Raw genomic sequence first — 13267 nt, forward strand, 5'->3', positions numbered from 1 at the left:
GAGAAGTGACAGCAAATTCTTCTCGCTGCGCAAAAGACAATGAGCGATCATTATGAGAGTGGATGGAAACCGTGTATCCCGTTGGAGCAGCTCTTGCCAAAAGCCAGCGTTTCCAAATGCCAACGCAAAACAAAACATTCCGAATGATATTTTGCTTTGCATTTTGGAGTATACTGTTATTATGGAGCTGTATGGGCGACAGATCTTCGGTCCCGTGCGTGCGACTCTTTTTTTAATGACATATTGTTTTGCCGGCGAAAGAGGTCGAAAATAATGGGCAGGCTGACAATGGCCGAAAATCCATGGGCGTGTTGTGGAAAATATTCAAATGTGACTCACGATAATACTTCTGACCCGAAATGCTATCGTTATATATTAGCGAGAAAATCAGCATCTGCGCCGAGCGAACAAGATGCGTGGTATTTTGGAAAAGCTTTTTGTTGCAACCTGTGATATCTGTAACACAGCTTTATCATAATTTTCAGCTTCTTAAGTCATGTGCCATTATGTTTTACTGAGAATTTTGCGAGATAACTTGCACTGGCTGGCTCATGCAAAATAATAATTAGATAATTAATTATCAACTTGCTGTGTGATTCCAAATATCACAAATAGAAAGTTTGTTTTCTTAAAATGTGAAGTAAATAAATTAATGGAAATAATATTTTTTGTGTACGGAAGTTGTGTGTAGCAACTACTGTTTTTCTTTTTGAATGAATGTATAGCTGTGTGTTTGTTATTTGCAATTGCATTTATTTTGTTGAATTATGTTTATGCCAAAAGACAAATAAATTTTTTTTATATATATAAAATGAGGTGTGGTTCCAAAATATCACAAACATAATGTTTATTTTCTTAAAATGAGAAGTAAATGAATGAAATGGAAATAATATTGTTTGTGTACGGAAGTTGTTGCAACTCTTCCTGGTCCCGATAAAATTGCGCAACGTTCAACAAACACCCAAATTTTCATTGTCGAATTGATTGTTGACCTTTTCTTGCAACAAGGAAATTCGCGTTTGGCTGTTGAAAGTTGCGCAATTTTACCGGGACCAGGACGAACTACTGTTTTTCTTTTAGAATTAATATAGCTGTGTGTTTGTTAATTGCAATTGGATGTGTGTTATTTGGTACATTTATTGTGTTCAATTATATTCATGCCAAAAGACAAATAAATTTTTATTATTATCTGAATAATTGTTTTATGCTAATCTAATACAATAGAATGTTTTAAAAATTTAAAAATGAAAAGGCAGTTAGCTACCTTTAAAGCATGATTTTCATCTAGAGCAATGTACATATAATCTTTTATCATTTGGAATTTCCCTCTTGAAGGCCGTGACAAGGCAACTAAAACTAGATTATTGGATTTTATAGGCAAGCGCGTGTAGGTCATCATGCACAACAATAGAAATCGATTTGTTGACTAAAATAGCAATTTTAACAAAATGTTATTTACTTAGCCCTCTACATAATCAAACCGGATCTAATGTAACAGTTAAATTTAATAATATTTTTAAAATTAAAGTTTATTTATTTCTTTTATTTGAGCCAAAAAGGTGCCACTTATTAAATTAAGTCAAGCTTATTCTAAATATAAAACCTAGAGAGACTATTAATTACAGCTAAAATACAAAAAGTCATATGAAAGGAAATCCGCCATGCCGTAAAACTGATACAATACTTTTGACAGCTTTTAGAAATTCCTGGTCTTCTTCAATTAATTTGTTTTTCACATTTTCAATTATTTTTATCACTTGATATCTATACATTTCTCTTCTGGCGAAATAAATCCTGATTTTCAATGAGAAGACAATAATTTTGCTCATGATCTAATTGATTTTTTGCATTCTAATTTAGGAGCAGATCGTCCCAAAAATTTAAACGGCAACCTGGGAAAATTTTTAGAGCTTTCTCAATTTCCAGGACACACATATTAATAATATTCTTGTTTATTCTCATCATGTCATAATACAAATACACTACAAATATAGTACACGTCAAAGTCAAAAATTATCGATGAGTGAAAGGCAACAAACCCAATGTTAAAGGTAAAGATAGAAATTAATTTTCTAGTATTTTCCAAGTCCTTATACCTACTTAAATTGCTAGTATTCAATATAAACGCACTCTTTTCAAATAACCGAAATGAAAAATCTGCTTTATTCTAAACGAAGCCAGTTTTCTACTTTCTGTGTGTCCTTAAAAAGTTGTTTGTTTCAAAATTAATAAGTAATTAACGGCACAAAAAGCCATTTTTATTGCAGACTGTTTTTGCAAGGCAAGGCGCGAGCACTGCCGGATAAAAACGTCTGGCCAATTTGGCGAACACTTGAACTTGACAAAAAAAATTAGCATGAGCAAAAAGGTCATTGCTTTGCAGTGTATAACCAAAGAAAAAAATAAACACATGCCAGGCTGTGCAAGAGAGCTGTGTGATCTAAAAAGTTTGGCCTGTCAGCCATAAATTCAATAACAATAGGCGAGATTTTTAATACGCGGGCTGATTTGCTCGCGAGCAGCAGAGAGTGTAGGTGCTCTCGCGCTTTATGTGCATAGGTGACGGTGCCGAACGAAACGAACGAAAGCCAAATGAATAATATCATCATCACTCGCGGTGTCGGCCGGCGCGCGCGACGCATTCAATCTACGCCCATGGACACGTTGCGGCGCGGTTCATTCTGATTTGGATGGATGCTGCGCGCCGAGAGCTCCGTCATTCACATTTTAACACAATGATGCTGCGTGCGTGAGTGTGTGTGAGTGTGATGGTGGTGCCATTATGAACCAATGTTGATGACCTCGAATTGCCGTGATTAGGCCTATTATTGGAAGGTGGGTATGTAGATCTGTATTGTCCTCCGCGCGACTAGGAGCAGCCGCGACTTAAGTCCATTGAAACGCGCGTTTCATCCAATTAATTTGAAATACCGCGCCGATTAATTGGCATCGTCGTCTCGGAAATTGATACACTGCACGCAGCATAAGGCCGCAATAAACGCGATGTAAAATACTCACTCGCGCGACAATTTCAATTTCAAATGAAGGCAGAAGCTCGAGTGGAATGCTGGAATCCTCGCGCATTTACATACAAACGTGCGGGCAAGGCGGGCAAAAAACCGTTCACAAAGTATTGTGTGTGATACAAACATATACAACTCGTGCACCACACAGTTTACCACATTGCTATTCTACAAATAGCTAGCTGGCACATGCATTCGATGATGGGTGAAACAGTAAAAAGCTAGTAGCGATATAAATAACATTTTTCCTCACTTGATTTGTCATTTTATTTAAAATTTAAAATTTAGAAGCATTAAAGAGGATTCATACTGCAAAATCCTTCTTGACAATGCATCAATTGAACCCTAAGGATTCGGTTCAAGCCAAAATTGACCTTGGCAGCGATGTAAATTGAATGCTTTTAAAATAGTAAGGGTTTTCCCCAGGCTTAAATTATTATTTTATTCCTCTGCTTTCCTTCAAAGACCGTCTTTGACGAAGTTTCTGAGCACACCAATCGATCCTTGAGGGTCGAATTAGGTAAAGAGGATATTTATTCCGACCAAAAAGTCTAGCGCTACGTGCAACCTTTTTCCCCGTCAAAACAATATGGTTTTGCGAGAAGTGCGCATGCGTCAGAGCTGAAATGAGCACTTGCAGAGAGACCGCCTGTACAAATGACTTCTTTGTCAGATCCAGCCAGCTCTGGCGCATGCGCAGTTCTCGCATTCATATTGTTTTGGCGGGAAAAAAGTTGTACGTGTGCTACGCACGTTAGGCTGAACTTTTTGGTCGGAAAAATATCCACTTTACCTAATTCGACCCTCAGGAATCGATTTGTGTGCTCAGAAACTTCTTCAAAGACGGTCTTTAAATGTTTCATACACCCCATTGGACTGATCTCAACGAGAGGAATCGAAATCTGCCAAGAAAATGTGGTCAAGCGCTGGAAATTTTGGAGAAAATTTAAACAATTTGAATATTTGCTGCAGCAAGGTCCTTTTTTGATGGTTGCAAAGTGTAAAACAAATTGCTTATCGATCAATTGCTTATTGCATCCAACAATTCAATTTAAATGATAAGTTCCCTTAATTCACTCAATAATTTCAGTGGTAATTATGGGATTAAAAATATATTTTGTTAGCATTTTTGCTAAAAAAATGCTCTTTTATTATTTCAGGAAATTCTTTCCTGAGTGTCGGTTAAATGCCTTGAATTAGAAGTTGCTTTCCCAGGAGAAATGAATATTTAATCTCATGCTGAAGAAGCAGCTCGAAGAATCGTCTAATTGAAGAGTCCTTAAGAGGGAAGGAATTTTTAGAGATCCGCGACCGAGAGAACAAAACTAATTGAAATGGGTGCGAGCGTAGCGATAATATTTATCTGAGCGAGCTGTGGAATGCGCTGGCGATGCCAAAACGCGGCGAGCCGAGTTCATTGCGAATGCACCGCGCACTTTGGCGGAGAAAAAGCAGTGTGTTTCAACGGACGGACACCTGCTGCCTCTCTCTCTCTCTCTCGCTCACTCTCATCGGTTCAAATCATAAAAACCGACGCGGAGATGCTGCTGCCGCTGGCCTGTTGCATTATTTATTTATCGGTCGCACAGGTGCATTATTATTGTTACAACTCCTTTCGTCAGGTCCGTAAAACTTCCGAAAGTTGAATTTCAATCGGCGCGCACACGAAAGACAATGGCTGGCACGCACTTGCGGGTAATTATTTAGAGGCGGACGAGCACACGCCACGCACCCGTTTTTGCCTGGTCGGTGACAGAAATTCGACAGATCTGCACCTGCTGCAGCCTCGCCGCTGCTTTTTGTTGCGCACTCAGAAATCTTGACGACTCGCGACTGCTTTATGATTGTCATCTGCAGCCGCTGCAACAAAGTAAAGATCGTTTTTCATGCCAATATATTAGAGCAGATCAAATGAGACCAAGAAGGCATGACAAAACTATCGAGCCCGTTTTGGCAGAGGCCTGAGCTGGGGATCTTGATCAAATTTCTTACGTAAACTTGATCCCTTTTTCACAGAAAATCATGATATTTCCACATTATTTGCGGTTTTACAGGCACTTGAATTTTGATTTTGTCCGAATCAGTTCAATTTGGTCGTAGAACAAAAATTCGGACACCGTTGAACTTGTCTTGTCAAGGGGAACAACTTTTCTGTTTACCTCAACGTGGTAGGTCAAAAGTGAAGGTTACTGAAATCTGATTTTCGATAAGAAAACTCGAATGTGAAAGGAAACATAATTAATTTTTTAAATTTAGATTGCCGTCTTTTAGAGCACAATATGTAAATTCTTGAATGATGTTTTAAAGTACCAAATTTGCGCTTTTTCGGGGTTTCAAAAATCCTCAGCTTCTAACTATCAGACTTTCAAAAACCGAACACCGCCCCTAGATAGCCAAACATATTTAAGGGTTGCAATAACCCTTCAACCCACTTAAAGAACCCTAAAAATCGTAAAATTTTACAATATTCCGTTGTTTACTCCTCACTACAGAACACAGTTGCATGTTTGTCACCTCGAAACTGCCTCAGTACATCATGGGACGTGAAAACGTGTCGAGCGGTGTGCAATTTTCGTAAATGCAACTCACGATCAATCGTGTATACAAAAGGTGAGATTTTCACAAGTGAAATAGCATTTTAATGCGTGAAAATAGGAATTTTATTGTGGACCAAATAAAGAAAAATTCATTCCTGGATGGTTATATTGAATAAGAAAATGACACAAAGATGTTTAGAAATACACGCAGCTGTTTGTCACACATGCACTTAATCTCCCATTGATTTGGGAATGTGGTGAGACGAGGGAAACTGTTGTTGTGGCGCAGAAGCGTGCAGTCAGGGCTCTGGCGGGTGAGCAGCATATTTGCCAGGGCTAACACCTCTATGAATGGTTTACACTATTTCCTGTATTTTTCATTTAGTTTTCTGAAGTGTGCAAATTTGTTAAAAAATACCCTGCGTATTTAAAAAAAGATTAAGCCAGAGGTATTCAACTCACTCCTCCTTGAGCCTAGACCAAAACAATTTTCCAATGCTCTGCGTACCTTTCTGTATGAAAAACGGACAGCTTCGCGTCTGTGCAGAATTTATAATTTAATTTCTTTTAATTTATGTTTATGTTATGTTTTTGCAATTGGATATGGCATATAATTTGATGTAGATCGAGATGTATCATTTTGTGAGCATGCCAAGGAGAAAAAACAAAGTTTTTTTAGTTTATCTTTTTCTTTGTGCGCGTTGTTGACCGTTAATTCGCGTCCTCTCAGATTAAATTGAGATGCCTCCTGTCCATTGAAAAAAATAGTGTCTTCACACATTTAGTGTTGTTGCCAAACTATCTAAATTTCGCTCTTCTATATAAACAGCACCGCGCCAGGGTGGTGGATCCAAATTTCAAATTGTGAGGGTGCTTCATTTCTTCAACTATATTAATAATTTATTTAAATTATAAATCAAAAATTAGGAAAAGGCCAAATATTTCCAGGTTTCCGATTAAATTTTCGATTAAATTAGCTCCATGCTAATCAAGCACCGTCTCCCTACTGTAAAACCACGATTTATTTCGTAATTTAAGGAAATTTTCCTTAAAATTTCCACACCGTTGGATAGATCGCGACGAGAGGGATCGGATTCAAGTGAAAAATCTTTTAATTTTGTGCAAAATCTAATATATTACGGTTCCTCACTCAGTCCTAATTATAGAGATAAACTATTGCTAAATTTCACATAAAATGAATTACTCGCTTTACTCAACAATGCAAAATGTTCTTAACTGTTGGTCTGTATACTCTACTTTAATTTGCCATCGCAAACACTTAGAAATTGATGTTTATCATTTTTCTATCACATTTCCTCCTATTTCATACAAAATATGTATTAAAGTCGAAGCAGTTGGAGAAAATCCTCATACGATTTAACGTGGATTAAACTAATTTAAAAAATCTTTGTCTCTTTCAAGTCTCCACACAATAGGGAACGAACAAATAGACAGAAAGGGGTTCTACGGCTTGCCTGTGTGTCCTTCGCAAATCGAATTTCGCTGATTAGAATCACCCAACCTGTATTGTGAGAGGGCCACCTACAAATAACGCCGAACCGCGTGTGTGCCGGCCGGCGAAGGAGCGAGCAAAGCACGTATTTAATAAAGAGAGTCCTTCCAACTCCATCATCGTCATCGTGCGGTCGTATTGCTGCTCGCCGCTCAGAAAGATACGCGACTAGTTATAATTCCCTCTATTCAAAAGCGATTTCGCCGATGAAAGACGATACGTGCCGGCCGGAATATTTTATAGTGTGCTGCCTGCTGATGCTGACCATCCTGCCCTTGTTGTTACGGGGCTCCCTTTGATGCTTTTCGAACCTGAGCCAGTCGGCAACAGCAGGCGTGGGAACGCCGCACACGCTAATATTTAGCCAAATGGCAAACACACAACACACGCACCACCTCCACACAAACGTCTTGACACGTTTGGGCAGTGCAAAAAGGCTCAATTTTCTGCTAGACTGGCTTTTTCGCAGCGTAAATCAAGCTCTAAATGCGGTGCTACTATTGAAATCTTTGGAATTATTCTGTAAATAAAAATTGTGATATTTTTGGCATCAACTTTTTATGTCAAAACTTAAATTCGACCTGTTATCGAAGAAATTCATAGATATTTATTAAAAATTCTGAATATTCAAAGAGACTGATTATATTTTCTTAGTCAGTAAAACAAAAAAAGCCGGAAATGAGAATTTTTTTAAATATCTCGATTTTTTTATTTTCAAGTAAGTTTCTCGGCAAAAGTAAATACCCAGTTATTTCGAAGATTTGAATAAATATCCAAAAAAGATTTACAGCCTGTCAGATATCGGAGCTATTTTTTTTATTATTATTTTCTAGTTTGCACCTTCATTTATGTTAGAATGAGTTTAAACTCACTGTCTATGGCAATACACGCCAGTTAATTCTGCAAGTTAGCATAAAAAGCTGGTGTTAAGTGTGTATTTTGTGCCGTCGGCCGTCCAGACGAACAACAATAAAATGTGCGCGCGTGCTTTTTGTTCTTTTATTGCGATGCTGCTGCTGTTCTCGGACGATCGAAATGAGCCGAGGCTATTATAATCGCGCTCAGACACATAAAAATGCGATATAAATAACGCTCTGCTGTGTGCAACACTGGCCGTAAATCGTGCGATAATATTATTACCCAAGAAAGAGCTACTTGGCCGGCCGTCCAATGGCCAGAGCCGGCCAGCTATTTGTGCGAAGTCGCTGTTTCGATAATAAAGACATTAAATACAACAGGCAGTTGTTTTTTGTGCGCACGGCCATCAATTCATAAGCAGCGGGTGGGTGGGCTATTATTGCAATCACTTAACTCGCTGGAGATCAAGCCGCGCAACTAAGACTTAATGCTCTTTTCGACGTTCGTCCATCTCCTTTGCGCGCTGTGTACGTTTATATCAGTCCGTTCTTGCTCTTTTTCACGCCGCTCGGGTCGTCCATTGTAAACCTCAATCAAATTTTTATCAAAATTTCAGATATTTATGATGATTTATAAAAGCAAAGCTATTTTTTCAAGATTAAAATGGTGTTAAAATGGCAATTCCCCTCCCCCCCGCAGAGGAAACATTTTGTTCTTTCGGAGACCGGCATAATCAAAAACGTCAAAAACAGCAGACAGTCGGATTCCGAGGGACGCATTTATTTACAAAAACTAAATACGCCTGGTGGATTTTCAGGGTGATAAACACTAAATTTTGTCGTGCAGTGAGGTGTGTAAACAACAAAAACACGAACAAAATTTACGTTTTTAAGGGTGCAAAAAAGGGATTGAAGGGTTGATATCCTTAGACTACTTCGGCTTTCTAGGGGAGATCGAGACTAGTCTAGCGGTGTGTGGTTTTTGAAAATCTGATAATCAGAAGCTGAGATTTGGACGTGTAAACATTTTTGGAAAACTAGAAAATGCACCAAAATTGTAGTTTTTATAATATTTAAAAAAATAACAAGACAAAAAACCATTCTAGATTGTGACTCATCTAACCTTATTTTTTATGCTCTACATGATGACGATGTCAAAATTAAAAAAAAAATACATTCATTTTCAAATTTGAGTTTGATTTCAAAAATTGTTTCACTAAGCTTGTCCAGACGAGTTCAACTAGTCCCAAAAATTTTGTTCTCCAACCAATTTTAATTTTAAACAAAAAAATGTTATGGGGAAATCTCACAAACCATGCATAGTTTTGATTGTAAAATTTGCAAATGTGTTTTTTATGACACTTGGCCATCGCCTAAAATCGGCAACCCTATTGTTGCTCGCACCATCAACGAGAGAGCGAGAGAGAGAGAGCATGCGCATTTTCAATAGATCACGCTGGCTGGCTGACTGGCTAGACCAGCCAAGGAGAAAAGAGAACAGCGTCTCTGCTTTATTGGCGTGCATTTTTATTAGCAAGCATATGGCTGGCATTCAAACTCAGCCGTGTGTATGTATAGTTTGGCCCAACAGCAAGCATCACACTTACACGTGCCGTTTTCACCCATCTACTCTGTTCCCAAGAGGCACGGTTTTTAGGCACTCTAAAATCTGAAAGGAGTGCGGATGCTGTAAAATTTGAGTCTAACGGGAAAAAACGAAAAGTAAAATGGATAAAAAAATTAAAATTTTGTACGAGCTCAAAGAATGTTGTAAAATGTCACATTTCATTCATTTTATATCGGGGGAAAAGACCTTTTATCGCCAATTTGGGATATCCAAAGTTAATTTTTGCAATAAGATGGTAATTTAGAGTGAATTTTTAATAGTTTAAAATATTTTTAAGCTCTTTGAGGAATCATTTTTATTTGCAGTAGCAAAATTGTGTTATTTAAATCAGAGCAGGGGGGTTGAAAAGGGTGAGAGTGAGCACCCCTAAGTCCTTTGGCTTATCAGGGGAGGTCATGAAGAGTCTAACGATGGATAGTTTTTGCAATTCTGATGGTGAGAATCCGAGATTTGGATGCGGCAAAATATTTTTTTTTAGTTTTGAAGCGTAATTTCCCAAAAACGCAAAAGACACTTCTTAAATGCCACGGGACAACTTTTAAGCTCATATGGCTCGTATTAAAAACACTTAAATCCTGAAATATTTTCCAAAATTTGTTAGAAACTAAAATTAACATTATTGACCTCTGAACTTGACCTAGGATATCGAATTTAGTGTTAGTTCGATTGGACTGTGTGAGAGGAATCCAAATCACACGTTAGTTTTGAAATTGCACCTAGCGGAGATATTGTCCTCCCGAACCGTGTCATTTCGTCAGTGCGAATCAGATGATCAGCAACAAAGTTTGCATTCATTTTCCCGTTTTTGCCGAGTGGAGATATCATTAATTTATCAAAAGCGACAAGCAAAACCGATTCACCTATAAATTATGACGTCCGCAGAGCGGCCTTGTCTCGTTAATAAATGCGCGTAAAAGCAAAAATCAGAGCTTGCGGACTGCTAGGGGAAATAATAAAGATGCTTTCACAAGAGAGGAAACGAAACGCGCGCGGCACTGCCGTCGACACACATAAATTACTTCTCAAGCAGGGTGGTAAAATTACGTCGGTCGGTTCGGTCGGTCGGCCAGTCCAGCTTTAGTTGTGGTTGTCGGCGCCCGCGGCTGCGAAATACGACGGGCCAGATTATCTGCCGCCCGCCAGCCCAAATGCACTGATTGCCGAGTGTGTGTGTGTGTGTGTGTGTGGCGGCTGGCTCCAGAGCATGGTTATGATCAAAATCTCGCAAGCCCATCATCACCCGCCTCGCGCAAACACACGCACACTATATATACATATTTGTATGCGTACTTTTTGTTTGTTTGGCAATCCATGTACAAAATTAAGCAAATAAACACGCAGAGGAAATAGTTCGAGCGGGGAATCTCACATTTTAAGACATGGCACTTTTAGAGGTGGTCGCATTTTTTCTACGCAGCAATAGCTTAAATCTGTGTAATTTTTATAATACTTATATATAAAAACTTATTAGGGTTCAGTGAAGTTACAACATTTTTATCATTTTTATATGCTACGCAGTCTAAAATTGGATTAGAAACATAATTATTTTGTTAATTTTTTAGAATAAAATAAGATAGAAGGGATTTTTTACCGTCTGATGCGAGATGATAGCACATCAGAGCATTTCCTGAGCGACCTGGTGGCTTCCTAAGGTCGAGTTGAATATATTTTGAAAGATCTCAACCTGGCCGTTCCAACGATGTGCAAATCAAGCAACTTGAACTAATAAAGAGCCCGTCTGGCATCGTTTAAGTGGCCTGCACACATGATATTGAATGAATAGATCGTTCTAGGGCCACCCTGACGCCAGGGTTCGATTTCTCACCTGTTCTGATGGTATTGCCTTGACCTCGCGGGGTGCCCCCTAGCATGTTCCGCTGGTCAAAAACAACAGATTGTGTAATATTTAATTTTTCCCGCGTTTCTCGCCTGAACTAAAAATACCCTTTTTCGACCATTTAGACCTTGTCTCACAAAATAAAAATTGCATCACCCCGAAATTTTCTACACATGTAGCATAAACTTGGAGCAACGTTTTATTCCATATGCAGAGAAAACATAATAATAAAATAAATATTATACTTAATTTAAAAATAAACTCAAAATTAAATTACTATAATTTGCAACATTTCAAATTTAAAAGTTAAAAACTGCAGACCATATCAAATCTCTCGTGGAAACAAACATTACCATTTTTTTCCAAATTTTCACAATAAATACAAACTCTTTAAAAAAAAGATTTTCCATTGCTATCAATATAGTATTACCGCTTAAGATTCTCAAAATTGTTTTTTCCTCTTGGAAATTATTTGCAGCAAATTAAAATATGCGAGTACCCTATGAATACTAAAAATCACATTATATTCTCTACAAACCACCAATTTCTTTGCCGAAATTTCAATGTCAGAGCGTCTACATATTTTTAGATCTATTTGGGGCTTAAAAAACAGAAATAGAGTCTTCATGCAAATTAGTTTAAACATTTTTTAATTTGATGTTCAACCCAAAAAAATGGAATCACGTGCATTTAATCGTATTTTATTGCTGTTCTTGATAGTTTGTTTAAACTAGGTTAAATATGGCAATTCCTTAAACTGAGTCAAGTATGTTTGACTCAGACCGTGCCAAATTTGAGAAAAAGCCGAGCAGGTGGTAGGCAATTGAGGAATTGAGCAATGATTTCACGGTTGAGAGAGAAGGAGCGAGTGCGCGCTAAGGCAAAGAGGGCGATAATTGGCAGGTTAAACAAACAGCAGCCGCGCGGTGCCTTGGTACGCGAATATGAGAGGGATTACCTACCTTGTTGGCGGCGGCCGCGCACGCCGCAAAACTAGTGATTATGGTATAGTATACAGTCTCTCATTCGCTGCCATGTCCTGGATTTAATTTCAAACCAGCCCGGCGGTTTGTTTTTATTATAAGCGATGGACAACGAAAAATGCCTTTTGCTCTAATACCACGCCGGCCAACGAGCTGGATTACAGCCGCGACGCTTTAATTTGATACATTATGTCTCGCGGAAAGATTATAATGCGGCGGCGCGCTGAAATTCGGTTCGCAGCTCGATAATTGCAAGTAGTGGAGTTAGAAACTCAGCGAGTCGAATACTTGCGCTCTGAACACGCCACTTAAATTGAAGGCTAATTTTATGCTCTTTTGTGTCGGCTAGGGAAATTAACAGCGATTAAGATTTTTCTGTGAAAAAACTCTTTCTGCATATAAACGTTAATCATGCTCCATCGGCCTTTTGATCATCACTTTTGGAAAATATTTTAATTTTTAAAAAATGTTATGAATTCTGATTTGAGTAGAAAAACGAAGTCACGTAAACCTTCTTACCATTTGGCTGGCTGTATACCTGATTTGAATTTTAACCGCCGCATTTTCGGCATTTTTGCCCGGCGGGTAGAAATTATCATTCGGCAAGTAACGCAATAAGTCACATTCTCTTTTATTCGAAATATTTGCGCACGAATTCCTACCGAAAAAGAGTGGAATAATATTATATTAAATTTTGTTGCATGATGTTGTTCACTTGCTGGCAAAAAAATGCAAATTTATTTTGAGTAAACATTTTCGGTCGGGTACGCGCGGTTCTCCATAAAGAGCCCGCTTCCGAGAACTGCCTACCCTGACAACCTCACGCGACCTTCATAGAAATTTGATTATGAAGTCAAATGCCGACGGCCAGAATGTTAAGCACCATTAAA

This window comes from Cloeon dipterum, chromosome 3 (genome assembly GCF_949628265.1).
Source record: "Cloeon dipterum chromosome 3, ieCloDipt1.1, whole genome shotgun sequence".
In the NCBI taxonomy this organism is placed as follows: Eukaryota; Metazoa; Arthropoda; class Insecta; order Ephemeroptera; family Baetidae; genus Cloeon; species Cloeon dipterum.